The sequence below is a fragment of the Cuculus canorus genome, chromosome 1 (assembly GCF_017976375.1).
Source record: "Cuculus canorus isolate bCucCan1 chromosome 1, bCucCan1.pri, whole genome shotgun sequence".
Lineage (NCBI taxonomy): Eukaryota > Metazoa > Chordata > Aves > Cuculiformes > Cuculidae > Cuculus > Cuculus canorus.
In genome coordinates this window covers 177,989,279-178,015,627 of record NC_071401.1, presented here as the reverse complement: position 1 = coordinate 178,015,627, position 26,349 = coordinate 177,989,279, and the positions used below count along the sequence as shown (strand labels likewise).

The window sequence follows — 26,349 nt, the reverse complement described above, 5'->3', positions numbered from 1 at the left end:
CTCATCCATGGCTTTAGTGGTTTCCTTTTATCTGTCTTCCTTTTCTCAACTTCTCCTTCTGGAAAAGTAGTGAAGCCATGGTTTTCCTGCATATGGAGGGAGAAGCACATGGCAGGCAAAGGGTGGGGTTTCTGAGAGGCTGCTAGAGACCAGGGCTGGAGACAGGGTTGGTAAAGTGTTGATGAGGCTTGTTTAAATGATAAAGGTGCAAAAAAAGGGAGTGTGCTGAAAAAGCTGGAAGACGTTTGGATATGTGGGGAAAGCAGAAATTTTGGGGCTTGTTTTAATTGTTCTAGCAGATACAAATGATGTCAGTTGTGCTGGACAAAAATGATGCTTATGTGCATCTCTATTCAGATAGAATATCATATATGCAATATAATGAAAGGATTCAACTGAGACTGTCCTCCTGGTACAAACAAGGTGCAGGTGTATGTGGGGCAAAGAATGTGTTGTGGAGCAGAAAGCTCTGATATTTGCTCTTTGCTTTTGGAGGGTCACTGTGCTTTCAATGCGTGTTAGGAAAGCATACTTGCTTCTTATGCCGCGTAGAGTTAAAAGCAGAAACAGGCTGCAGGGAATACAGACTTCAAATAAAGGGCTCAGATAATGCAGCATTTTGCGAAGGTCAAAGAAATGCAGAGTCCAAATTAAACACTCTGCAATATGTAAATGCCACGCCATGTATGTTGGAGTTATGCTTGAGTGCTGCAGGGGGGAAGCCTGTGTCTGCATCCCCCGTTGGATGGAATATCATTTGTTGCAGCAAAGCAATTGCCCAGCCCCGATTATTTTAGGGATGAGCTGATCAATATCCCATTACTGGATGTAACAGTTGCTGCAGGAAGTGCACAGAAGATTTTAATGCATGAATTATGCAGACTGTGCTCATTCTTTAGTCTCAGAGCAGAGTGACAGAGATTGTAAAAATGACTGGGGTAGTTCCTTGCATAAAGTGACTGCAGTGAAATGCTTCATATTTTCATGCACACAAGCAGCATTGAGTGGGACGGCCTATTTAGGAAGATATAAATCCCTGAGCTTACAGCACAGAATGCTTGATTTGAAAGCATTGCAGCCATGTACAGAGCCAGTTTTCCTGCTGTCTAACCTGCTTTCTGCGGAAGGTTGGCTGAGGGATGCTAACGGCTGTGCTTAGCTCTGAGGTCACAGTTTGAATCCTTTTCTTTTTTTTGTTGAATTTTCTTTCTGCCGCAGGAGAGGATCTGTGAAGTTTATTGGTGCAACCATCCTTGCATTTTTCAAAGATACAAACTTGGAATAGTTATTATGAACAAAAGGACAAGCAGGAACTCACCATCCAAGGTAAAAAGGGGGTATTTTTTATTTGTGGGTTTGAGTGTGGAAGAGGGAATATGCTGAGACAGGATTATGATGATGCAGTGTGGTTACATTGACTCAGATATCTGTGCTGGAATGCAGAGTCAGGATTCTCGGGTGGATACGGCTACATGGATCCTACTAGTCTGATTATTTTGAAATGGTTATTTAAATATTGCTGAGAGTAAATAGTGTTCTACTTTTTGAATCCTGCAGTTTGTTCAACAGTGTGCATTTCTGATCAATTTTTATCTGCTGTAGTTGTCTGCATTGTGGGGAGGGGCAGGACAGTCACCAAGATAATCAATATAATAACATGATCTGTTTCATTAAAGGTCCTAATAGAATAATGACAATGAAATTTAATTGACTTTTTTTTTTTTTTTCTGTCCGTGAATTTTCTGTAGCATTTGCAAGCTATAGTAGAATGTGTGTCAGGCAAATGAGGTCCCAGAATCTATTGCTTGGCTATCCTGTAAATAAGTAAGATGATCAAACTGTTACAGTTTGGATGAAAGTCTAGGCTGTCATTCAGTGAGTAGACAAGCCTGTCCTTATTGTCCTTCAGAAAGCTATTTACTGTTGGAGATTTTATGTACAAGCACAGATATTTCTAATTATGTAATTTGCTGGAAATAATAAAAAAATATTTCAAGAGCATTCTACATTCTTTTTATCTGCACATTCAGTAACTTAGAATATGTTCAAGAAAATTGTCTACCCCATATAAATGTACAGTAAAGATGCCATGTTTTAAAAGAAGTTAAATTACATTTTTCTTGCCTATTAAATGACTTACTACAATAAATGCTTAAAAAAATTCTATATCATTAATATTTTGTGCATTTGCAGATTTTCATATTTTGGAAAACAGTAAAAATGCTTTAGTTTCTGCATTCAGTAACCTGAATATGTACCCGTGCTTTCAAGGAGATATATTTTCACAGAATATTGAGAAACAGCTAGTTTAATAAGCCTGCGAGCTGCTTGCTGTATGATCGAAAGGAGCGAGGCATTGCCAGTAAGCATTACAGGCAGTGACAACAGGATACTATCGTTCCTTGGGTAAATGCCTTTTTATTTTGAGCTTGCATTGTTATTTCACATTTACGTCTAATAACACCCGATGGGCCAGTTTTGGATCCCTGAGTCCTTATGCCACGTTGCACAGAAACACATATGGACCCCTACCTCAGTAAACAGTGTGTGTTTGGTTGTTAATTACCTAACAATCAGCTGGAAAAATGTTGTACCAGACATCAGGCATTGTTGATAGCACTTGACTGAAATGTGTAAAGCAGTCATCGGGCTGAAATGGCATTTTTGAACCCACCATTCTGTGTGGGAGTGCATGTCTTGTAGAGCCCTGCAGGTTTGCCAGTGTCTGACCACCCTGGCAAGCTGCGCCCCACCTGCTCTTGACCAGGGGTACATCCTTACATTCCTTTCCCTTCCTGCTCCGGGGAAAGCTGGCTGTCGCATGGATAAGGAATATATTCAGCTGGTGGGGAGAGGTGGTGCCGGTTTATAGGATCCTGAAGGCTTGTGAGATGCTGAGTCACAGAACAGGTCTGGGAGGTGCTCAATGGCCCCATGACTGTAGCCACATAAGCTCTAGAAAGGAGATGAATCCTGGGGAAGAAAAATACACAGATAGGGAAGAGGAGCACCTAGAGGGAGGAGAGAGACAGGGAGAGAGAGAGGTTTAAAATATTTCCTGGCAAACACCGCATCTTGTGTGTGCTGAGTGCAAACAGACTTCTGGGCGTGGGAGCTCCATGCAGGGAAGCCAGGGGGGTGGCAGTGACATCAGGGAAGAGCTTACACAGTTGTAACCAGAAAGATGTATACTAATGTATTCATCATTTGCCATGGAGGATTGATTGTATTTTCTGTGCTTCTGCCATAAAATATCACCTGAAATGCCTAACTTTCAGATTTGGCAGGCTTTCAACCGTAAAAATGGATATAAAAAAGAGAATAACTAACTGCAGAAAAAAAATTCCTAACCTCCTCTCATTTGGTTAATTAGGGAATACTCAGCTTTTTATATTCCAGGAACTAAGTAAAATAGTGGAAACCTGTTTCTGTGAGAGGGAATGACGTGTGTACAGTTAAGGGTTGCACATTCAAATAGTGAATTCAAAGCACATGTGGTTTACTGAAATATGGCTCCTTGTTTCAGTGCTCTGTTACAGTCTCCAGATGTATCCGTGAATAAACATTCCTTATCTTCTTTAACTATCATAAATAGAAAGCATCACAGCTACACTCGCAGTGTCATGAACAAATGTTGATCTTCTAACAACATCCTCATTTTTTCCCCCCACTGAATCTGAGGCACTTAAATTACTTGTGCTTAATGGGGAAACAGATTTACTAATAAACGGTAAATAAGTGGAAATACTTATTTTATCTAAGAAATAATGGCTAGAGTTTCCACGGCATTTGAGAGAAGTATCCAGGGTCCATTGAAATTCACAAGGGACCGTGATCTTTAGCCTCCTTGGCTGGGGTTTTCAGAGGAGCATCTATAAATATTTTAGTCACTACAGGGAAAACAGCTTGAATAAAAAGCAAGGAAAGCAAAGGCAGCCCAGCAACTTTTTTGCTATTAATCTAGACAATTAGAGGAAGAACCGAATTTTTTGTTGTGGTGGTTCTTCTCCCCAGTCTCTTCAGATAACTGGGTAATTACATAATTTAAAATACCAAGAAATAATCCAGGGTACTATACAGAGAAAAGGATTAAGAAGGGAAGATCTTGCAAGCGTCTTATTAGCAAGGGATATTGTTATTAAAAAAATCCCCAGCTTAATGTGGACAGAAGTCTCCATTAATAACTAGAATATTCTTGGAATATTCTTTCTTGTTCTCATTAGAATGCCAAAGATTCAATTAGAGTACTTGGTTTTCTCAAATCACAACTTCATATTTTAGCACACTTGGACTTAATTCTGGAAAATCGTCTTGTAATTAATACATTCGCAGTTAGAGAATTGATGCGGTCTAGCAGATGTTACTGATTTTGGTCTTGCTCTGGGCTGCAGAGCAGACCCATTCAGTACAGTTAATAACTGAAGGAGTGACTAATTAGGATAACCAGAAGCTTCAAGACCTAATGCTTAGGCATCATGTGAACTTGAACGCAAATCCATTCTCACTCTCTATTGCAGTGAAGTGGCATTGTCATACTTTTGCATTATGTCTCTATGATACATGGAAGGAAAGGTTTGTTCTTCTGGTGTATATTGGTTTTCATTTGTTATTGGAAAGACAAAGCAAAATTAATGCATATTAATAAGAGGAATTAATAACAGGAATTAATGCATATTAAATGATCACTCAATTAGAATTGTTCCAAAAGTGTCAAAATAGTAGATTAGCAATAAAGAAATACTTTGGCACATATCTTTGCAAACAGGAGCGTACTTCTAAGTTATTAATAACACAGTAAAAAGTGCTTTTCCCTGTGTGTTATACACTGTTACTAGTCATTTATTTCTTTTTGTGTTTCCTACTGGAGAGAAGATCACTGAGATTAATCAGATTGCTTATGACTGATGGAGTAGATCTTCATAGAGTTAAAAATTGGTGATTGCATAGAATAATTTTATGCAAGTAACTTATAAATACTTCATTAGTGCTTGTTAACAGAAGAATATGTCAATGTTTGTGTGTTGGTATGTAATACCTGTTTACTCAACAAATCTGGTTTGTGAGCTCTAGTTTTTCAGCAATAACTAAGAATAACCATGTTTTCCCTCTGTTAGCATTCCCTGTAAATAACACTGAAGGGATAGTGGAGGTGAGTTCTGTTAAACATCACTCATTGATAGCACCAAAAGCTCAATTGACTTAGCTCAGCAGCAGGAGAACTGAATCTCCTTTATCCCATTTCTGGAAGACATTATTCACTGTACAGTAATATTTCAGTATATTGGAAACAAAGCCTTTTAACCTCTTAGGAGAAACTGGTAAGAGGAGCTAGTGTCTTAGGATTTTTACTGGTAGGTTTTTTTACTCAAAAAAGGGCTGGCATACTAATGATTACTTTGTAAAAATAATTATTCACCTGCCTTTTGAGCTGGAAGCTATAAATTCATTGATTAATGTAGGTCAGTGAAACTAATAGAGTTTTTCAGCTGAGCTTTTTGAACTACATTTCATTCCTTATTTAAAAAATGGGTTTAGTCTTAAAGCATGGATCCAGTGCCTGCTTCAGCAGCAGTGCACAAGGGGCGTGCTAACTGGTGGAATAGTGTGGCAGAAAGTAAAACAGTTGTAGACAGCAAAATCTGTTCCTCATGGTTTAGTGTTTGAGGCAGAGAGACTACATTAAGCGAATGGCACAGACATCTGCAGCACTTTCAGAATGGAGAGTTCCTCTGGGTGCTGGGATCTGACCTGGCCACAGTACTCATTCCTCTTCAGCCCAGCAACTGAGCTCCTGTCCTGAATCCTTGTTCAAAGGGAATGGAAATTATGAACTTGTTCATTAGATAACAAAGGCTGTTATAGGATGAAATTATCCTTGGGTTGGCTGTTTCCATGCGGAGATGCCCAGCAGACTCCAAAAGCCTCACTAGTGCTTTTGACATCAAATGAATGCCAGTAGTTTGCCATTTTTGTGTCTCAAGGCTCCATACTGGTTGTAACTGACTGAAGAATGGATTTAGCAACTAAATACAGAATTTGACTGGATTAACCAATAGAAATTAAGAACTGTATTAATAAGTGTAGATGTCTGGTTATGGTAGTATGATCAGTTTGATATTCCAGCAGGCACTTTGGGAAAACATAGGCCATATTTTCTTATAGGAAAACACTGACATCTGAATAAATTTAATCTTTAACTCATTAGACCAGCAAAATAATGAGCTTCTATGTTAGAGACCATCGCCTCAAGTTCTAGCTTATGCTCTGTGAGGGAGGTTCAACTTTTTTCAAAGACCAAAGTATGTAACCTTTCACAGTAGGGCCAGAACTGAACTCTTCCTAAACATGCCCTTTATTTGAGTTTCTAGGTTTGGAAATCTCGGCCCTTTTGGAACTGTTCTTAAGTGGGCAATGAGCAGGACTGCATAGCTGCAGGGAATTACTGCAAAGCAGTCAGAAATCTGGCCAGTCTTTGTCCTCCTCCTGGGGCAGAGCATGCTGTTCTCTAATGCTCTTTGATGGGAAAACTTCAGAGATGGTTCTGGGGTGAAGTCTTAGCCAGGAAACAGCCAACGGCAGTGAGCTGGTAACTGACAAGCTGCTTTCTCCTGCCAAATGGGACAGAACTACCAGTGGTATTTTTACTTCTTTTATTTCCCTTATGAAACCTGTTTCTTAGAGTGACTGTAGTTGAGTACTTTCCACTGCATTCACACATAGTTTAATGGGAATTAAACCAACAGAAACTTTAACTGACATTTCTGCAGAGACTCTCAGTGTGAATCAGTAGGAAAAGGGCTTGGGATGGTGAAGGGGAACACTTGGGAAGAAAAGCAAGAGCTTCTCCAGACTCCCTCACATCTAACCCGGGTGTTGGTCCATTTGGAGTATCTGGAAGGGCTGAATCTCTCATAAGGAGCCTTTTTATCATGCAATATCTGGATATAGTGAGGACTTCTTAGTCAAAGCATTGCCAACTTTCTATAGTGATTTAAGATCACAAATGAGGAGTACAGGAGTTTATTGATAGTATTGACTAGAATTTGATGCTGCTGATCAGATATTTGGTTATGCAAAATCACATTTGTATAAATTGTGATTTCACCAGGCAATCCAAACAGTAGTATCTTATGTGATTATTACATCTCACATAAATTAGACACTTCAAAATGAGGTTCAATAGGAATACAAATCATAGCATAGAAGCTTCTCTGCACTGGGATTCATGAGGTTAACTACAAACTAGCAATGGCAACCTCAGCACAAGATGTTGGTTGTTTCCTCCCACAGCTAAGATTTCAGATAACTCAGCAACCACATTATCTATAGAGGCCATAAGCCACACATAAGAGCTGTACCTCAACTGTGCCTGAACTACACACAGCTGAAGGTCTTCATGTTGGCTACTACTGCTAACACTGCAGCTGATAATTTCTTTTCCTGCCTGCAGTGATATCAAATTTAGGGAAATATGCAGTTTTTTTCATGGAAAGTAAGAGAATTTCTGATGTTAACTTCTGTAAATAAATGCTTCTTATATCTTAGCACCCAAAGAAATCCCCAGCTGCTGAGACATCTTTTAATTCTCTCCTGCATCCCAGAGGTGTTCAGAAAGTGTGTAGATGTGGCACTTTGGCACATGGTTTAGTAGGCATAGTGGTGTTGGGCTGACAGCTGGATTTGATGATCTTAGAAGTCTTTTGCAACCTTAATGTTTCTATGTTTCTGTGACTCTCCAATTCATGGCAAAAAAAGGAGAACAAATGAGCTGAACTTATGAGTCATTACTGTATTAATAACAAATGTACTTATATTTTTATCTTTCTGCAGTTTATGCATTTGCAACATCTCTGAATTATGTCCACACACAAGTAGTTCTGAAATTGTATTTCAGGTTCCTGAATATTTTTTCACAGTATAAGAGCTTGTGAATTCCTATTACTAAATCTGTGGCGGTAACATAGCATTGTATTAATCATAGCTGCCTTTGTAGAATTACTTCTGCACTTTGTTCCATTACTGGTTTCATACTCAGCTTGAAGCAGTTACAGAGTTCCAGTACTGTTCCAGAAGAGAACACTACTTTTGCTGATTGGAGTCAAGCGCTTTGTCTTTTAGCAGAAACGCATGCTGCAATGGAAGTAGGAATGCTCTACTATTTACCTTTTAGGCCTCAAAACCTGTTTCTGTTTTTTTCGATTCTTTCCTTGTTCTTCCCATACCTGATTTGAGGCATGTAGTGGAAAAGTATCTGAAGAAGGAAAAGAGGACATGCATGCTGCTAGTGTTGGAGAAATGCTTACTAGTTACTACTCATCTTTGTGGCTAAATATGAACATTGCAGGAGCATCTTGGAACAAGGTGTTTATATAAATAAGTGTATGAATTCTTGTTTTTTTCCCCCCATTTTACATGCCCTTTAGTAGCTAAGCACTCAGTGCTTTCCAGCACGGCATGCATGGGTCAGTTCTGTTTCACATGCTGTGACAGCCTTCTGTAAGCATAGAAGAATGCTCCAGCAGAGCTGAGTCACCAAGAAAAAGTGGCACATCAGTTCCTGCTGTTTCTCTCCCCTTCTTCCTACCTCCTCCTCTTTCAAGTCCTAGTCCTAGAGCTAGCTTACTCTTCCTGCTCTGTCTCCTCTGCTCCCCTATTCCAGTAGTCATGTAGGGATAACTGACCACAGCCTTGACCTTGAGTACCTTATCCTCTTATTAGGCGGCTTCAGCACACTAGCTGAGAATGTAAACCCCTCCTCTCCTCCCTTCCTCCTAGCCTGCAGAGCTGCTTTGAGACCTACTGGTAGCTTTCCCATTACTTTAGTGAGCAGAGTGTCAGTTGTACCTGCAGAGGTGGGCAGGATCTGCCTCAAAACTAGCAGCTCACTGCTGAATGCAAGACACTGAATCCAGCCTTTTTCAGCTGTATTTTGGTTAAATCATCCAGATTTGTTCAGTTCCCCAACTTGGACTGAGACTGATAGCAGCGAAGCGCATGTATATGTACATTTTACAAAAAAAATCCCATCATTTTAGTGGACTTTTGGTCTCCTTGAGTAGGTATATTGTCTGGTTGACTATGTTTCTGGCTCTTGTGCACTGTAGCACTTTCCTCCTGAATTCTACTCATATCGAGCAAACCATCCCCATTTTACTTTTAGAATATTTTAGTGTCCATCTGCATACTTATAGCAAACACAAAAAAGAAATGTGTGCTTTATTCATCATATATCATTTTCCATATTCTAGTTGTTCATATCTAGTCTGAGTAGTTCTTTAGTATTCCTGAGAAGAGACAGCCTGACATGACTTTACAAGAAATAAGAAACGGGAAGAATTTGGTTGTGAAGTGTAATATCCAGACTCTTCAAAACATATGAGATAGCATAGATTTAAAATAAGAGTCTTTAAATTTGGAAAGACATGTCTGAGTGGAGAGAGGAGGTCTATAATATTATTCAGGGTGTGCAGAAGGTGGATAGGAATCACTTGTAATGATTTTATTCAAATCTTCCATGTTCTGTAGTGAGAAAAGGTTCAGAATAAACAAAGGCGTGTATTTTTCATTTAAAGAATGGTTAAGCTGTTGGTGTTATTGCTACAGGGTGTGTAGGTGCAAAATGTTCCTACGTGAGCTGTGAAAGTGATGAGACAAATTTGCAGAGGAGCAATCCATTAAAGGCTATTTGGCAGGAAGGCGCTACCTCCGATGTGGGAAGTCCTCAGATCCCAAAGTTCTCAAAGAAGAGGGTGTTTCTGCGGAAGTACCAGGGTTACAGCATCCCAGCCAGATTCTCTGGGGCAGGTTAGATGCACCATGCTCTTAACCTGGATGGTTGTTCTCAGATTTTAAGGTGGGTGTCAAGCCAGTGATGTGTTTGGCAGCTGAAAAAGTTGCCATGTGTGGTGCTTCAGAGGCTCTGGGCAGTATATCTTCCGTATGCAGGTGATCACAGGCTGCTGGGATGCAGCCAGACTCCTCAGACTTTCTGGGTTATGCCATGAGCCACGACTGCAGCGCAAAATCAGGATGTCACTGTCCCTGGCATTGGTGGTAGTTTCTTCAGAGGATTTGTACCTTCTGTCACTTATTAGTAGAATTACAATGCAGGTTCATCTTCATAATTTGGGGGGTTGCATTTTGGGGAGTTTTTTGTTTGGTTGGTTGGTTTTTTAATGCTCAATTTGCTATATTCTTGTAGAATAAGTAATGAAAACTCCTTTTAGACATAGTATGTTCTCTAAAATAAGTGGATGTGTTTGCATATGGAGTCAGATAAACCAGTACAAATTGGAACAGACGCACGCACTTATGCATGGAAATATAGTAGTTACATATACTTGAGGAGCTATGATGAAGCAATATCAAGTGTTGCATACTAAGAAGATGGAAACACCCTTCTTCCCGTTTCTCCCCCTCCCCGCTCCCCAACACCTCCTCCTCTGAATCTCCATTTAAAAATAAAACAGTCTACATTAATTTTCACCTGGAATGCAATTAGTAATGAGGTAACACATTAAAGAAGGGGATGCCAGACAGTTGAGTGCCATCTGGCATAAAATATGAAACGCCTTTACCTGCTGTTTGTCTTAGAAAGAACTGCCTGGGCTACAGCAACCAGAAATCCATTGGTGGGCTGGTAACCATGATGATTTTTTTTCACAGAATCATAGAATGGTTTGGGTTGGAAGGGACCTTAAAGATCATCCAGTTCCAACACTACTGCCATTGACAGGGACACCTTCCACTACATCAGGTTGTTCAATGCCTCACTGGCCTTGAACACCTCCAGAGACAGGGCATCCACTGCTTCTCTGGGCAACTTGTTCCAGTACCTCACCACCCTCACAGTAAAAGATTTCTTCCTAATATCTAATCTATGTCTACCCTCTTTCAGCATAAAACCATTACCCCTCATCCTATCACTGCACTCTGACAAAGAAGGCCCTCCTCAGCTTTCCTGTAGGCCACCTCTAAGTATCAGAAAGCTGCTGTAAGGTCTCCCTGAAGCCTTCTCTAGGCTAAACAAGCCCAACTCCCTCAGCCTGTTCTCATATGGGGAGTGCTCCAGCCCTCTAATCATCTTTGTGGCACTCCTCTAGACTTGCTTTAACAGCTCCATGCCCTTCTTGTGCTGAGGACTCCAGAAATGAACATGGTACTCCATGTGAGGTCTCATGAGAGCAGGCTAGAGGGGCAGAATCATCTCCCTCAACCTGCTGCTTTTGATGCAGCCTGGGATATGGTTGGCTTTCTGGGCTGCAAGGGTACATTGCTGGATCATACTGAGCTTCTCATCTGCCAACACCCTCATGTCCTTCTCTTCAGGGCTTTTGTTGATTAAAAAAGAGAACTGTAATTTTCCAGAGTCAGGTGAAGAACCTTTTCCAAGTAAGCATTTAATAATATTCAGAGATCTGATAACGTTGACTTACTTTGCTATCATGCTTCCTATGGAGCATCCTTACTTTTATCAGAAGTCCAGGATTGGCCCATTGCACATGATCATTTGCATGAAAGTGAATACGTTTCAGAGTCATTGGGTGACAGAATGTAATACCTCAAGGAAGGCCATACCAGTCCAGTATCCTGCCTTGAACTGTTGCAAACAACAAATGCTTCCCCTGCTTTACCTCTTCAGTTTCCAGCCTTCAGCTGCTCAAAGAATCCCTGATCTGGAGCCAGCTGGTGGGTGTTTAACAGTTGCTGATTAACATGTCCACCAGGAATTTGTTTAATCTCTTTTTGAACCAGTTTATCTCCTCAAATGCTCATAAAAGTGTTTTCATGACAATCCTCTCTGCACCTGTAATATGTTCTCTTTCTCAGTCCAATGGGAGTTTAGACAATTGTGTCTAAACTTCCTCAAAAAGGAAAAGTATGAGGATAAAAGAACTTAAAAATGGAAATATGTGCTTTCCTAGAGAAACTTCATTCTTTTAGCTACCACAGTGTGTCGTGGATGCTGTAATGTGCTTCCTCTTTGTTCCCCACGGTAAAGATGAATGCTGTGCCTCAGTACTTTCCAAGGTGACTCTTTTAAAGAGTTTTTCTCTTTTATTGTATCTCTGCTGTGACTGCAGAGGTTTTGTAGGTGACTTTGTTTTCCTGATTCTGGTGTGCATCTTGTCATGAATTACAGACTTCCTTACATTGCCAGTTACTTATTGTAGAGAGCAGAGAAAAAGGTGCTGTTACACAAGTAAATGTGTGCTGTTCATTTTTACATTTGCTCTGTTTATATTCTTTGTTAGCCTGATAGAAATATGAACAATTGAAGTCTATATATATGTTACTGTTTTGCAATAATTATTCATTTATTAAATTCTGCTAAACTGTAAAGGATAAGACGACTTGGGAAAAAAACACAGAGATTGTTTTTTCAGGCATGAAAGGAAAAATTATATGCAGTAGTTTCTGTTTGTAGTTCCCTTTTATCTTTTGTCTATTTTTGAGCACATCCAAAACCTTTTACTTACATTAAATGAAATTTCAGCTAAAACTTCTGATGGAGCAGGGATCTTGAGTAATTTACAACAGTGGTGCTTGAACTACTGGCAAGATGAAACTGCAACAGAAAAGACTGCAAAAGGTTATCAGTTGTGAAATTAGACCCCTTGCCTGCCTAGTGACCTGGTGCTGTGAATAGTGACATTTGATGTAGGTGCCATGTGGCTGTGCCGTGCATTGGCTTCTTCTTGAATGAGGCTTTCTTGTTTGGAGTAAACACAAGGAATTATCTTTGCTGTCAGTTGCAATGAAGGACATATAATAAAGGCTATGCATCCGTTTTACCAGAGTTCATCATATTTACTGTGGGAATAGCAATGCTTCCTTCTTCCTCTTGTTTATTCAGAATAAAAATTCTTGGAGAACTCAATTATATTTTTGTTGTACCCAGAACAGCAGCTTTTGAGCTGTGGTTGGGAATCTCAAGACTTTCCTGGAGCACAGATGATACCAGTGTTCTTGTCTTTAATGACTTTCTGCAGCACTGGAAGATGTCAGAAGACCTTCTGTGAATGTTCTGTATATCTTTTTTATATCTGGCTGCATGGAGCTCAGCTGGCAACGACTGTGTATAACCCACTCACTGTACCTAATTATTCAGAGAGATTTCTGCAGTAATATTTTTGCTGGAACATACCTGATGGAGTATATAAACCACAGGCTAAGATGAGGTTGATCATGGAAGGCAAAAGAACAAGGAATATATAAATAACTTATTTATAATTACTTATAAATAACTAATAAGTAAAACAAGAGGGAAAGAGATAATGTCTTTGAGGCATGGGACTGAGACAACAGATTTCTAGACTGAACTGAAAGCTTGAAAATTGACGAAGGTTAAGTTTCAAGATGTAGACATTTTTGCTGATTTGATCTGATTTCTGTCCTCTTATGAATGAACAGTTAATAGTTTGATTTGAACGGAATTCTACTGAGCCGCTTCATTTTTAACCAGTAGCCACAGGCCAGTTTTGCTTGTTGCCTACTCAGCTGGGTGTCCTGTGGGGTGACAGCTGGCAGATGGCTGTGTTTAGTCATGTGCTCCATCACTGGAGCTGGGGATTCCAGGAATGCCACCAAGGTCTGGAATGGCCAGAGGATCTGAAAGGTGATGAGATGAATGTCCTCTTCTTTATCAAACCATATAACACGCTTGTGTATGACTTTTAAGTGAACAAAACCAAAATTCACCTTAAAGTTGTGTTTATTTGAGCTATGCTCCTTCAAAAATTTAACTAGAAATTTTCAATAACTGAGAGTTGAGAGTGGTGTATTGCGTAGAGCACCTAAAAGTAAATATCTTATACGCAAATTCTATAGGAAAGTGCAGCAAAGTGGTTCTTATAACACCTTCCCCTATGTTCCAGTCAGATTTTCTTGTTGGTACATAAGTGTTTACAACTGGTAAAACCAGCCTAAATAAAAGAAATGTATGAATGATTTTTCTTTAACAATTCAGAAATAGTTCAGATTAGGTGGTAATTGGTTAATTCTAAAATTATTTACATTTTGATAGTTTGGCATAAATTCAGTTTAATTTAAGAGTATTTTTAAGGTTTCCCTGCTAATTTCTGTAGAAAATATTCTTACTGTATGCAACATTCACACAATGTTGATCAGTCTACTGATATATAGTCTGTTGAGTTATTTATGATGAGCCTAAGAATGAAATGCTGAACTACTTTAAGACTTTATACCATTAGAATCACATTTTGTGCTCTGTTAATGTCTTTTGATGTATAGTTAATAAAACTTGGGCTGATACTATATTCAGCAAGAAAATATCTTCCTTCTCTCACAACAAAAGGATGAAAGATGGGATTTATGCACATTGATTCATTTAGACATCCTTTTCTCCAGCACTTAATTTTGAAATTATATTTAGAAAATAAATTTAGCTGTTTTGTTAATAAAAAAATATAAGATGTTGAAATTAAAATCAAGTGGTTTTTTCTAAGAGTATAAGAAAAATTGGTTTGGTTTGAAAAATCAGTTTTGTTATTTTATCTGAGAAATGGTTACAAATATTGTTATTTTCTCAGCTCTTAAATGTACTTTCTTGATGAGGAATAGCTCCAGATCAGTTAATTAACAAGTCCTGCTCATGAGCCATCACTTAACTACTTTGCAATGGTCTGTCACTTAGATAAATTTTCTGACATTCTGTTAGGTTTGTAGGACAGATTAATTATCTAGAAGATTTTCCAACAGATTGGCTATGTTCATGTGCTTTATATTGCAGCGGCATATTGAGAAAGAAACTCAAAATATTCAACTGAAAGAAATTATGTTTATACCACTTTATTTATTATTTTTATCAACTCCTTGTCTTGATTTTGCTAAATCTTGTGGGATTTTTTCCAAGATAATATTTCTTTATGCCTGCATCTTATTAGCATATGCCAAAAGTGTGTCCTGGGGGCTGTGCAGCCAGGAAGGAGAAGCAGGAGACCAACTATGGGAAGGACCTAAGGCAGAAATCCATGTTAATGCATAGCGCTGAAATGTGAAAGACCATTTCTGGTTCCTGGGCTGATGCCCCCACACTGAGATTCTCTATGAAAAGACACCAAGGTGAATCTTGCAGACTTTTCTATGTCCTCTGTTCCCTATCTGCAAGTTTAACTGCAGGAAGGAATAGTCAGAGTCTCACGGTTAATATTTCATTATGATTATTTGAAGAATGATGGCATTACATTTCATTATGACATGAATAAATTCCTTAAGCCTCTCAAACCTTTGATGCATGGCAAGCTGATCCTAATCTAAAGTTGAACACCTCCATGTAATTACTCAAATAGCAGGTAAGGATAGTTTGACACAGTGATCTGGAAAACAGTGGGTGCCTGTATAAGGTAATCAAAGCCCAGAAACAGAAAAAGCTGCTGTATTCAAATTGTTACTTGTTTACTTTTGAATTAATTTTTCTGAACATGGTATCTTCTAGTGCATTATTAGTAATAGATTTATTTAAAAATAGAGGATTGTAGAATAAGGAAGGAACTTCTGTTGTCAGACAGCATTCTTAAAGATCTCCATTTTTAAGAACAGTTATTGGCTCCCACTCCTTCTCTGGAAAACTTCAGAATCTTCCTCCATTGATGGCTATAAATTTCATTCTAAGCAAAGCCAATTTATTTTTCTAAAACTAATGCCTTAATCAATACTTTTCTAAAGAATTATCTGTGAATTCTCCTTTCTAGCAACCATCCCTGTTCTCATCAAGTGCTTGTGCACATCTCATTGCTTTTTATCACATGCTGCTCTTTGATTTTTTTTTACTACCGCTATACATTAAATCAGAGATCAAAAGGCAGCATGCCCAGGCACCCAAACAGGTCTTTCCTTCTGCCTTGTCTCTCAGCCATAGTATTATTCTCCTCAGGCTCTTCTGTGGTTACGCGACACACATGTGCTGTACCCACACATTTTGAATGTGCACTTATAGATGATTTGTTTTAGTGCATTTCAGTGCAGTGTGGCAAGTTTGGTCACTGACACTTTCTTCAAGTCCTTCCATTTCCATTCTGTCCCTGCCCCTCTATAGGTGCATGGGACCCTGCAAGGGAATGTATTAGGGATAGCACATTGTTAAAGATTTCAATTAAGAGAAGTTAAAATTAACCTTTCTGTCCCACCTTTATTTGTCCAGATCAGAATGAACTCTGCTAAAGTCATTCTTGTAAGCCCCCTCTAAGTATGGAGAGTGCAATAAGGTTTCCTGAAGCCTTCACTTCTCCAGACTGAGCAACTCCCATGGTCTCAGCCCTTCTTCACAGGGAAGGTGTTCTACCCCTCGGAGCATTTTCATGTTCCTCCTCTGGACTCCCACAAGTCCGTGTCTTTCTTGTGCTGAGGACTCCAGAGCTGGATGCAGTAGTCCAGGTGGGGTCTCAACAGAGCAGAGTAGAGAAGCAGAATCACCTCCCTCAACCTGCAGGCCACACTTCTTTTGATACAGTTGGCCTTCTGGGCTGCTAGCACACTCATGTCCAGGTTTTCATCCACCAGTATCCCCAAGTCCTTCTCAGCAGGCTGCTCTCAATCCCTTCATGCCCCAACCTGTATTTGTGCTTGGGGTTGGCCCAACCCAGGTGCAGGACGTTTCTTGGCCTTATAGAACCTCACGAGGTTCGTATGGGCCTGCTTCTCAAGCTTGTTCAGATCACTCTGGATGGCAACCTTTCCTTCAGGTGTGTAAACCACACCACTCAGCTTGGTGTCATCTGCAAACTTGCTGATGGTGCACTTAATCCCACTGTCTGTGTCACCAGTGAAGATATTAAATAGCACTGGTCCCAAAACAGATCCCTGAGAGACACCACTTCTCACAGATCTCCCATCTGGACATCAAGCCATTGAACAGTACCCTCTGGATGCAACTATCCAACCAATTCCTCTTCCACCGAACAGTTCACCCATCAAATCCATGTCTGTCCCATTTAGAGAGAAGGATGTTGTGGGGGACCATGTCAAAGGCCTTACAGAATTCCAGACAGATTACATCCATAGCAATTCCCTTGCCCGCTGATGTAGTCACTCCATCATAGAGGGCCACAATGTTGGTCAGGCAGGATTTGCTCTTGCCGAAGCCATGCTGGCTGTCTCGAGTCACCTCTCTGTCCTCCACATGGTATAGTTTAGCTTCTAGGAGTATCTGTTCCATGATCTTCAAAGCCACAGAGGTGAGGCTGACAGGTCAGAGGTTCCCAGGGTCATTGTTTCTACCCTTTTTAAAAATGGATGCAATGTTTTCCTTATTCCAGTCACCAGGGACTTCACCTGTCTGCCATGACTTTTCAAATATCACAAAGACTGGCTCAACAACTCTGTCAGCCAATTACCTCTCGGATGCATCTCATCAGGTCCCATAGACCTATGTATGTGCAGGTTCCTGAGGTGGCCATGAACCTGATCTTCTCTTTGAATGGGAGGGACTTTGCTCCCCCAGTCCCTGTCTTGCTGCCCATCCACTCAAGAGGTGAGGGAAGAGATATTGCATAAGAGATTGCCAGCTACTTGTTATTAGAATTTGCTTGGAAGAAGAGATTAAGAATGTGATCCAACTTCATTTTTTCTTGAGTTGGAGAAACATCTGGACTGGGAGGACTCAAAGGCATTGTAAGGGACATTGGTGAGTAAATCACAGCACATAAGTGGAAATCATTCTGCATTTCAGTTTTAAAAAAAAAACAGAGGAAAAAAGCTTAAAATTAATTTCAATACTTTTATGGCATGCGCTTTTATTTAGAACATTTCATTTTTGAAGCTAGTTATTGCAATCCTAAATTGCAATAGTCAGAAAGACTTTTTTGTGTTAACATTCATGCCTAATTAAACTTAAATAGAAATATTGATTTATGATAGTGAATTAAACTAATATACTTATCAGGCTTCAAATAATAAATACACAATGAAACAGATTTGGAGAATAGGTGAAGCACTCATATTTTTGTATTAATCTGCTAGATTTGTGGTACTGGATGGTGTGTGTATGTGTTTACATACATATATGTAAGTATACAGACACATGCGCATACATGAGTTATTTAGGGATTTTGCCTTCTTTTTTAATCTTACTTTTTAATGAAGTGTTCTAGTAGTAATTAGACTTTTAAAGAAATTCCAAGAGCTATATCATTCTCTAGAGGGGTAGGAATACAATAATTAGGAGTTGAATTATTTTGTTAAGTAAATCGGAGCAGTTTGCAGAAGTGTTTTTAACTACATCAGCTAAACTCAGAGGCCACATTAAAAAACCCTAAATAACCCTTTTGTAGTAGTTTAAATCATGGATAAAAAAAATTGTAAAGACCTTTAAGAAGATTTCTGTAGCCAGCACTAGTATAGAACAAGGTAACAGAGCACTGCTTAAAATACTGGACCACTTTTTGGTAAACATTGTGACAGTCCAAATGCAGGTGACTTTACTCAAGCAGATTCATTGGTGGGGACTCATCAATACAACAGACACTACACACGTCCAGAGTCACAAGTAGAGTATGAAAAAATAAATGAGTAGGGAAGGAGCAAAAAGAAGTCTAATTCAAAAGAAATAAAAACATTAGAGTACAGCTGCCAGATACTCCATGTAGGAGCAGGATGAGGCCAAAATAAGAGCTTCAGGCATTTGAAACCTCCTTCAACCCATCTGTTTTCTACGGATATTAGTCAGTGCTCAAATATTAAGAATTTAGGGCATGTCTACACCACACGTAACAAAATGGTACAGTAGTATACCCAAGGAAGCTGGCGATGCAGAGTGGACACACTCTGCGCCCGCCCTGGTGCATACAGTGTACTTCAAGGCTCTGCTGTTCCTCCATGCCTGTGTATGTTCCCTAGGCTCAAGTCGAGTGGTGCTGCATCCCAAAACTGCAGAGCCTCAAATGATAGTATATCAACAGACATTCAGATGAGGATAATTTCCCCTCAACTCATCCAGTGTATCACTATGTTATTCCCAAAATTGGAGCTTGGATGTGTTATAAATTACTCATAGGAGTAATTTACACAGATTCTTCACACTAAAACTTCGGGGAATTAAAAATGTCACAGAACTTAACTCAAAATTATCTCTCTTTTAAAATGATGTTAAAGATAAATTTTCTGTATTACACACAAATCTAACAACATTGGCAAAAACACACAGTAAATTGCATGATTAGTAAATAAATCACAGATAGACTGGAAGTGTTAAATATAAATGGAGGCCCTACAATAATGGTGCATCGAGATAAATGTGAATGGATTTACTCTGTCACCTTTAGAGCTTGGAGCAATGTACATGAGATCATACTTGTGTCATTTGCAACCAAAAGAAGCAAGAAACTTTCCTGTGCCTCTGAAGTTAGCCTCTGAACTCTGTAAGTTAAATAAATGTGACCAAGCTTTGAAAAAAGCTAACAAACTAGTTCCAGTCTCCAAGTGGATATGTAGGTACATGACATGCCATTTTTATTTAAAAGACTATACACAAATTTTAGACCTACCTTTAAAAAGCCAGGTATAAAAAAACTTGAGATACAAGATGAACCTGACACCGCATCGTGTGTGAGGTCTCCTGTTAGAGCAGCGCATGCATTCCAGCTTTGCCAGCTCCCAATGCTTCTTTACATTACTTACCTTCTTAAATGATTCTTTCTTAACACAAATGTATTTGCCTTTGGTCTTTGTTCAAAGCTGAAAAAGTTTGTCATTTGATAATCAGGAGACTGAAAACCCCTATTTTTTCTCCTTACAAACATCTAAATGAAAAAAAAAACCCAATAACTGACTGCAGGTGGAACAATAGATTTGAAATTCAGAAGGAGTAGCCTCTTAGCTGAGGAAGGGGTTTTCAGTGTCCTGGTAAACAAAGGTTTCATTTGATTGACTTACTGACTTTGAAATTACCTGAGTGAACGGCACTTTTTTTTTTTCCTCAAACAGACAAAATAAGTGTCTTAGAAAGGTGTTGTCCATAGAGGGCTAATTTCATTGTAAAATGTATATTAACATCCCATCCTTCATCAAGGGCATACGTGCACCTTCAAATAAATCTCATGTAGCCAAAGAATAGTTGCAGTGGTTTTATAATACATGGCAGTATTTGAGATGCCATTGTTGCGTCAAGGATGTCACAGCCATCCTTGTTCCTATGTTATTTAATGCAGAATTGCTCAGAATCCCCTGGTGGAGCTGTGGCCCTGTTGTTCCTAGCACGATTCTCCCTTTGTGACAGAGCCTGTGTAATCAAAAGTATATCAACAGGACTAACCGGTTGAGTGCTGACAGTATGCTGCCTACGTGATATTTGGTCACGATGCTAGAAGTTTAAGCCTATGGTGAATACATAAGTGTGGGTTGAGTTCAGTTGGTTTTGTCATTTTAGCATAGAGTGATCGGGGGGGAGTACAAAAATATTCTGTGTTGAAAAGAGATTGTCTCTGGAAGATAATCTTTGCGTTGGCAGAATGGAGAAACTTCATCCAGCATGACTGTGGCTAAACCAACATGCCTGGTTATCCTGACTTTACCCAACACTGATGATTGATTGTTTTACTGTGTATAAACAGGTTCTTTATAGCTATATGTAAGAGTGCCTAACTTTTTTTTATGAGCAAAGCCATCTGTCTGGCTAAGGTGGCAGTGTGACATGACAAACAATGTAAAACCAAAGAAGCAGCCTCCAAAAAGGCTCATGTTTTGTAATAGGAAGATGAAAGGAGACGTTAACAAAGAAATACTACTTCTTTTGTACACAGAGGGGCACGCATATAAGATTTACTGGTTTGTGAAGAGTGAGAATACATATAAGCAAAATTCTGTGTGCAAATAGAAATTACATAGAATTTTCAAAGTGAACTTTCTGTCCTAGTGTTTTCTTTCCAAGGGTTTCAAACAGGATATATTGAGGAACGAATATAAAAAGAGCAGAAAGATTTGATAATATACTTCTACAATATTTTGTCTGTTCCCAGCAATTTATTCTTTGGGAATTCTCAAATCATGGCTGACATCTTTGGTCTTAGCTGTATTTTAGAGATTTCTGTATTGCATGGTTGTGCAATTGCTTTTCAATTAATTATATAAAAAAAAAATTGACGTCCTTACACAATTAGCACTGAGATTCACAGTGCACACATTCCTATCATGGAGTCAGCTTTTGATGCCAATCGCTACATTTTCCTCTTTCGTTGCAAAGCTGCAGGGAGCACACACACTGAATTTCTTTTAATGAAACTGAAGTTGAACTTGTGCTTTACATGCATCTTTATTTTAAAAGAAGCCTCTCTCTGGGATATATTATGTGAGGAACCTGTCCCTCAAGAGACTAGGTAAGCAGGATATATACAGCTTAGGAGTACCAAGCATAATTTATTGCTTATTATATGCAATAGATAGGACTAAAAAGCTGCCAGCTACCACTCTCAAAAAGATGTTCTACATGTCATCCTAGTCCACAGTGAAAATCAGCCATGTGGGAAAATGATGAGCCTCCAATGTACCTTGCATTATCTTTGATATTGATGAGTGGCCATCTCCTGATTCATGGGGTTTTCTTCTTGGTGTTTTAAACCTTGGTGATCTAAACCATTACTTTTTGTCTTGAACTGCTGAGCTGCTATCTTTTACCTTCTCAACAATTACACTGCTGTCTGTGCTTTTACTTCTCTTGCCTCACATAATTTTAGGTGACATAGTGTTTCGTGCTCCCCTGACACTTTTCATGAACAAACCTGAGCAGAGGCTGTGCTAAGCTGGCTCTTGCCCCGCAGACAGCTGAGTCCAGGGGCTGAGGGGGACCCTGTCAACAGTGAGGGTTCAATTCTGGCACAGCACTAAAGTTAGGCAGAAGTGAAGCACCCTGTGTGGGTGTTAGGTCCTCTGTGCCGATTCCTCCTCACTGCTTCTGGTGTCAATACAGTGTCTGTCACTGCTACCATTCCACCTACTGCATTTTGGAGAGGAGGAAAATGGAAAGACCAGAACTGTTTCCAGTGCCTAAGCTGGTGACATCAAGCATCTATGGAATGGCATCGTGACATTTTCTTGTGTGTTTTATGTCTTTCCTAGTAGTGCTTAGAAAATTTTTTTTTCAATGTTATAAGCAATGAGTGTACTTTCCTGTGAGCTCCTTCAAAGAACTCCCAGCAGAACTGGGAAGCATAGTTTCCTCCAAAAATACCCGAACGGATCTTCCCTGATATATCACACCACAAATTACAGGAATATGTATGCAGTTTTGAGTTATGAGTCCCTAAAAGGTGTCATTTTAAAAAGAATAATTACAACTTTTTCTTTTTACATATGTAAATACCTTAATTTCTGTAGTATTTTTAACAAAAAAGGGTGCTATTACGTACTGTGTTTAATCCCTAATAGCTAGTTTACTGTTACTGAACACATAGCATCAATGACTGCAAAAGAATATAGAATACATAAGGAGTATAAAAGTGCTGCAGTTTTTAGTCTGTCCACAAATAAATGTTTTAGAGAAATGTCTGTTACTAAGTTTCAGTTGTGCCTTGACTACTAAACTTATTACAGTATAAAATAATATATTTTAATGCATTTTTATTAATTTGTTATGGTAAATTTATTAGACATAATACATATAAATGAACTGTGGTGTATCAAATCAATTTGTATTCTTAATAGTGAGTCTCAAGTTATTTATGCTGAGCCCACAAGCAATGCAGTAGATTTTGAGGAGTTTATGTAAAACTTCATTTGTTTTTGAATGAGTTTGCAAAATACTAGAGAAAATTATTTTTAAAAATACCAAACTTCTAAATTATTATTTGTAACTTCATTTAATTAAAAGCATAAAGCTTAAGTGAAAAGTAATAAAAAATAATAAAATTCTAATTTATTTTCTTCCACTTCTTGCTTCTTGAGGCACAGGAGCAACTGAAATTACACTACGTGAGCATTTATCCTTGCCAGAGAACAGTGAAATACATGTAATTGATGGCAACAGCTCAATTTCTCAAGTGAGGAGTATGAGTGCTTGTGCTTACATCCAGTAATTGCAGCCAGTTTTCCCAGTCTACAGCAAGTGACCTAGCTGTGGCTGCGCTGAAAGACAGCTATCACCTTCAGGGAGCAGACAATGGATAAATCCAAAAGAATGTGGAGCTTACAGTAATTGGAGTAACTGTTTTCTAAACTGGGAAGCAGGAGCTAATCTCATTGTAGTCTCAATATCTCTCTATCTGTGCACGCTGAGTTTGCCCAGAAGAGTGTGAAGTAGATGTAGGGAGAGTCACTTTTGTTTGCTGCTTCTAGAGATGGTCACCAAGTCTTCGGTTTGCTGTCCTGGTATGAGCTGGTTCCAAAGGCAGTGTTTGTTTGTGTGAGAACAGTCTGCTTCTAATCAGGAAGTTAGTAAAGCTGAGGGATTGCTTGAGCAGTAGAAGCAAATGTTCTTGGAAAAAATACCTAAGGTAGGATCTTTTTTCCATGTGTGCTATTGTTCTCAAATGAATTTTCTGTATAACTTCTCTGGGAAGGCTGATGTGGAATCTGTGGCTGTATGACAGTGTGAAGCTTCTTTCTCCATCAAAGCAAATTTGCACATGGCATTTGGAAAGCTCGGATAAAGTTGTCCATTATAGTTAGCATACTTACTACCCCCTCTCTGCTCAACATGGTGTTACCACATGACATAGTTAAGTTGAACTCAGAATTATTGTTCTCGGCTTGTAGTAAGCTTTGAAGGCTGCTGCTACTGCTAAGAGCTAAAGAGTCAGAAAGTCTGAATACTTTTACTTTTCTCCACCTATATGAGATAACACTGGTTATGAAACTGCCATTGCTTTTGTCTAGAAGTCATCACAGCTTAACATGACCCGTAGTATTCCCAAGTCTAGTTGCTTTTTTGACCACTGCTAACAACTGGATTGATATTTTTAGAGACCTTATTCATGCTGAAACGTGGGGTTTTATTTAGTGGTAATGACTGATCTAGACTCCATTTTTCTGTATGTTCAGTTATTTATCCCAGTGTTCATCACTTTCTATTAGTAAAACTGAATTTCATTTCTTATTTTACCATTTTGTGTTCAGTTACTTGATATTATGATCTCCTTCTGTAGTTTTTCATAACTGAACATCATGTTAGGATTATGATAATTGCAGCAACATGGGTTCTAGCTATAAACCTACATTTTCTTCCTTCTCTTTATGTCTATTGAGGCTTCCTGAACAATTTCAACTTCTGAAGTAAGTTGGAGAGATGATACAAGTGAGATGCAAGCTAAAGATAAGTGTTCATGTGAGAGTATTTCCAACTCTCAGGACTGCCATTTCCAAGCTGTGCAGCCTCACAAATGCATGTGCAGTGGCTTTTCTTTGAAGCACCAGTGACATCCAGAGGTGGCATCCGGTTACACATCCCTAATTTGTCAACTCACACATTGATGTTTAATACTCAGCCATTTGAAGTTGGCAGCTTGGCATTGTTTTACTTCCTGACCCAATTTGGCTTATCTTTGTTTTATTGTTTTAATTTTGGTAAAACTAGATTTCTTTTATTGCTACATTGACAATGAGATTCAATGAATGCCTCCATCTGGCAGTGCTTTTTTTGTTGCTCTGTGTGATGCCCTAATTGACATAGTATTCTGGAATCTGCATGAGATTATGAATTGTATACTTCAGGAAAAGTCTCTAACATCATTAAAATTGCATAGTTGACTTCCTGCAGTGTGTATCACAGATGGATTCATGTTTATTTGTCCTGTTGACAACAGAAGCAGAAACCATGTATACTTCTACTATATCTCATTTTTAACAATTTATTGTGAAGTAATAATAGCTGCTATTTATAGGAAATAAAATAGTACATAATAGAAATCTTAAATCTCAACTGATTACAAACTGTTATTCCTATATTAAATTTCTCTTCATTTTTTTAATAGGTTGTGCTCAATTTTGTCTCCTGGTACTCAGCATAAGTAGAAGACAGATACAGTTAGGATGTTAACTGTGACACTTGCTAGAAGATAATTCCATAGCGGTAACACGTGTCTGGCATTCAGCTACCCTCTAGATGTACTGTATCAATTGGAAGGACTGACTCATTTTTGTAAAGCGTGCATATTCAAAAAAAGTCTTAGCAGTTTGTGAGGTTGTTCTTTCCTGTTGGAGAAGTAAAAGAGAGCAGAATCTGTTTCAGTTAAAGGCTAGATTCTCCTTTCATTAATTTAGTTCTGTTAGGTCCGTGTACTTCCAGCAGAACTGACAGTATTGTTTACTTATAAGGATTTTCATGTAAAAAAAAAAACCAAAAGTAGCAACTCAAACAGCAGTTGGGGGTTTGTTTGCATTTCAGTCTGAGATGCAACCTTTCTGAGATACTCATGAAGCCGTCGGTTCTGCGAAGTTTGAAGTTTTGTCTTTATTCCCATTTTTCAGCATCACTGTTCTATTCAGTGCTGTCTTCTTTTCTCAGGGGAGCATAACTGAGAATGTGTAGAAAGGTATTAAGTATCATAGAAAGTGAGACTGAAAAAACAGATCCTGCCACCAAATCAGAAATAGTTTGAGAACTATGCTTTTATAAGTCCTTTGTCTTACTCTTTGCAGGTTTGTTCATGAAAGAAATAGAAGATACAGATCTCATAATTTTAAATGTGGCAAGAAGTTAAGAGCTCGGGACCAGGCTGATTGTGTTGGACTTAATACATCTGAGTGAGATGCATGATCGAGGTGTCTGCTTTGCCCCTTTGGGGGCTGGGGGGGCCAAGTCAAAGTTGACAGTCAGGTACTTGCTAAGAGGTTTAGATGTTATGCAGGCTGACCTGTTTTCTAGATGGGCATATCTCTGTCCTCCTACTATAGACAGTCTTGAATGATTCTGGTTTTAAGTTTGTCGTACCAGGGCTTCAGAACAGGCTTTAGAGTATTAGCCTTTGCTTCCAGGTTATGCAACCACAAAAAATAATGCGTTTGAAAAATCACTCATTAAAATGTGATTTCCCAAGCATTAAGTTGATTAGTCTGTAAAAAAAAAAAAACATGTTTTAAGGCATTAGCTGTTTTTAATTACATTTTCAAACCATGAATGCTTTTTTTGAATAGGTACTTTAACGTAGTGCAGCATTTGGTTTTTTTTCCACTGAGTCCAAAGAGCATATAAATATCTACTATAAGCTGTAGGACATTACTGGTTCTATAGCAAATCTTGGGGTTCCTGATGACTGTTTATAGCATAATTATAGTAATAAGCATTCTCCTATTTATTTGCTAATGAAGCAGAATAAACACCCCCTGACTAAGTGAACCCCAGGTCTAACCCCTCAAATCAGGACCCCATAACAACTATGTAGGTAACTATGTATCTGGTTTAAC

At 38.8% G+C, this 26,349-nt stretch overlaps 1 protein-coding gene across 1 annotated transcript in view; it reads left to right on the top strand.

Moving 5' to 3' along the window:
• CNTN1 (contactin 1) overlaps positions 1-26,349 on the top strand; it is a 249,933-nt gene that overhangs the window by 99,907 nt on the left and 123,677 nt on the right. The window contains exon 3 of the mRNA XM_054085331.1: positions 1,219-1,326. The gene's annotated coding sequence lies outside the window, so the exon portion shown is untranslated. The remainder of the gene's footprint in view (positions 1-1,218; positions 1,327-26,349) is intronic.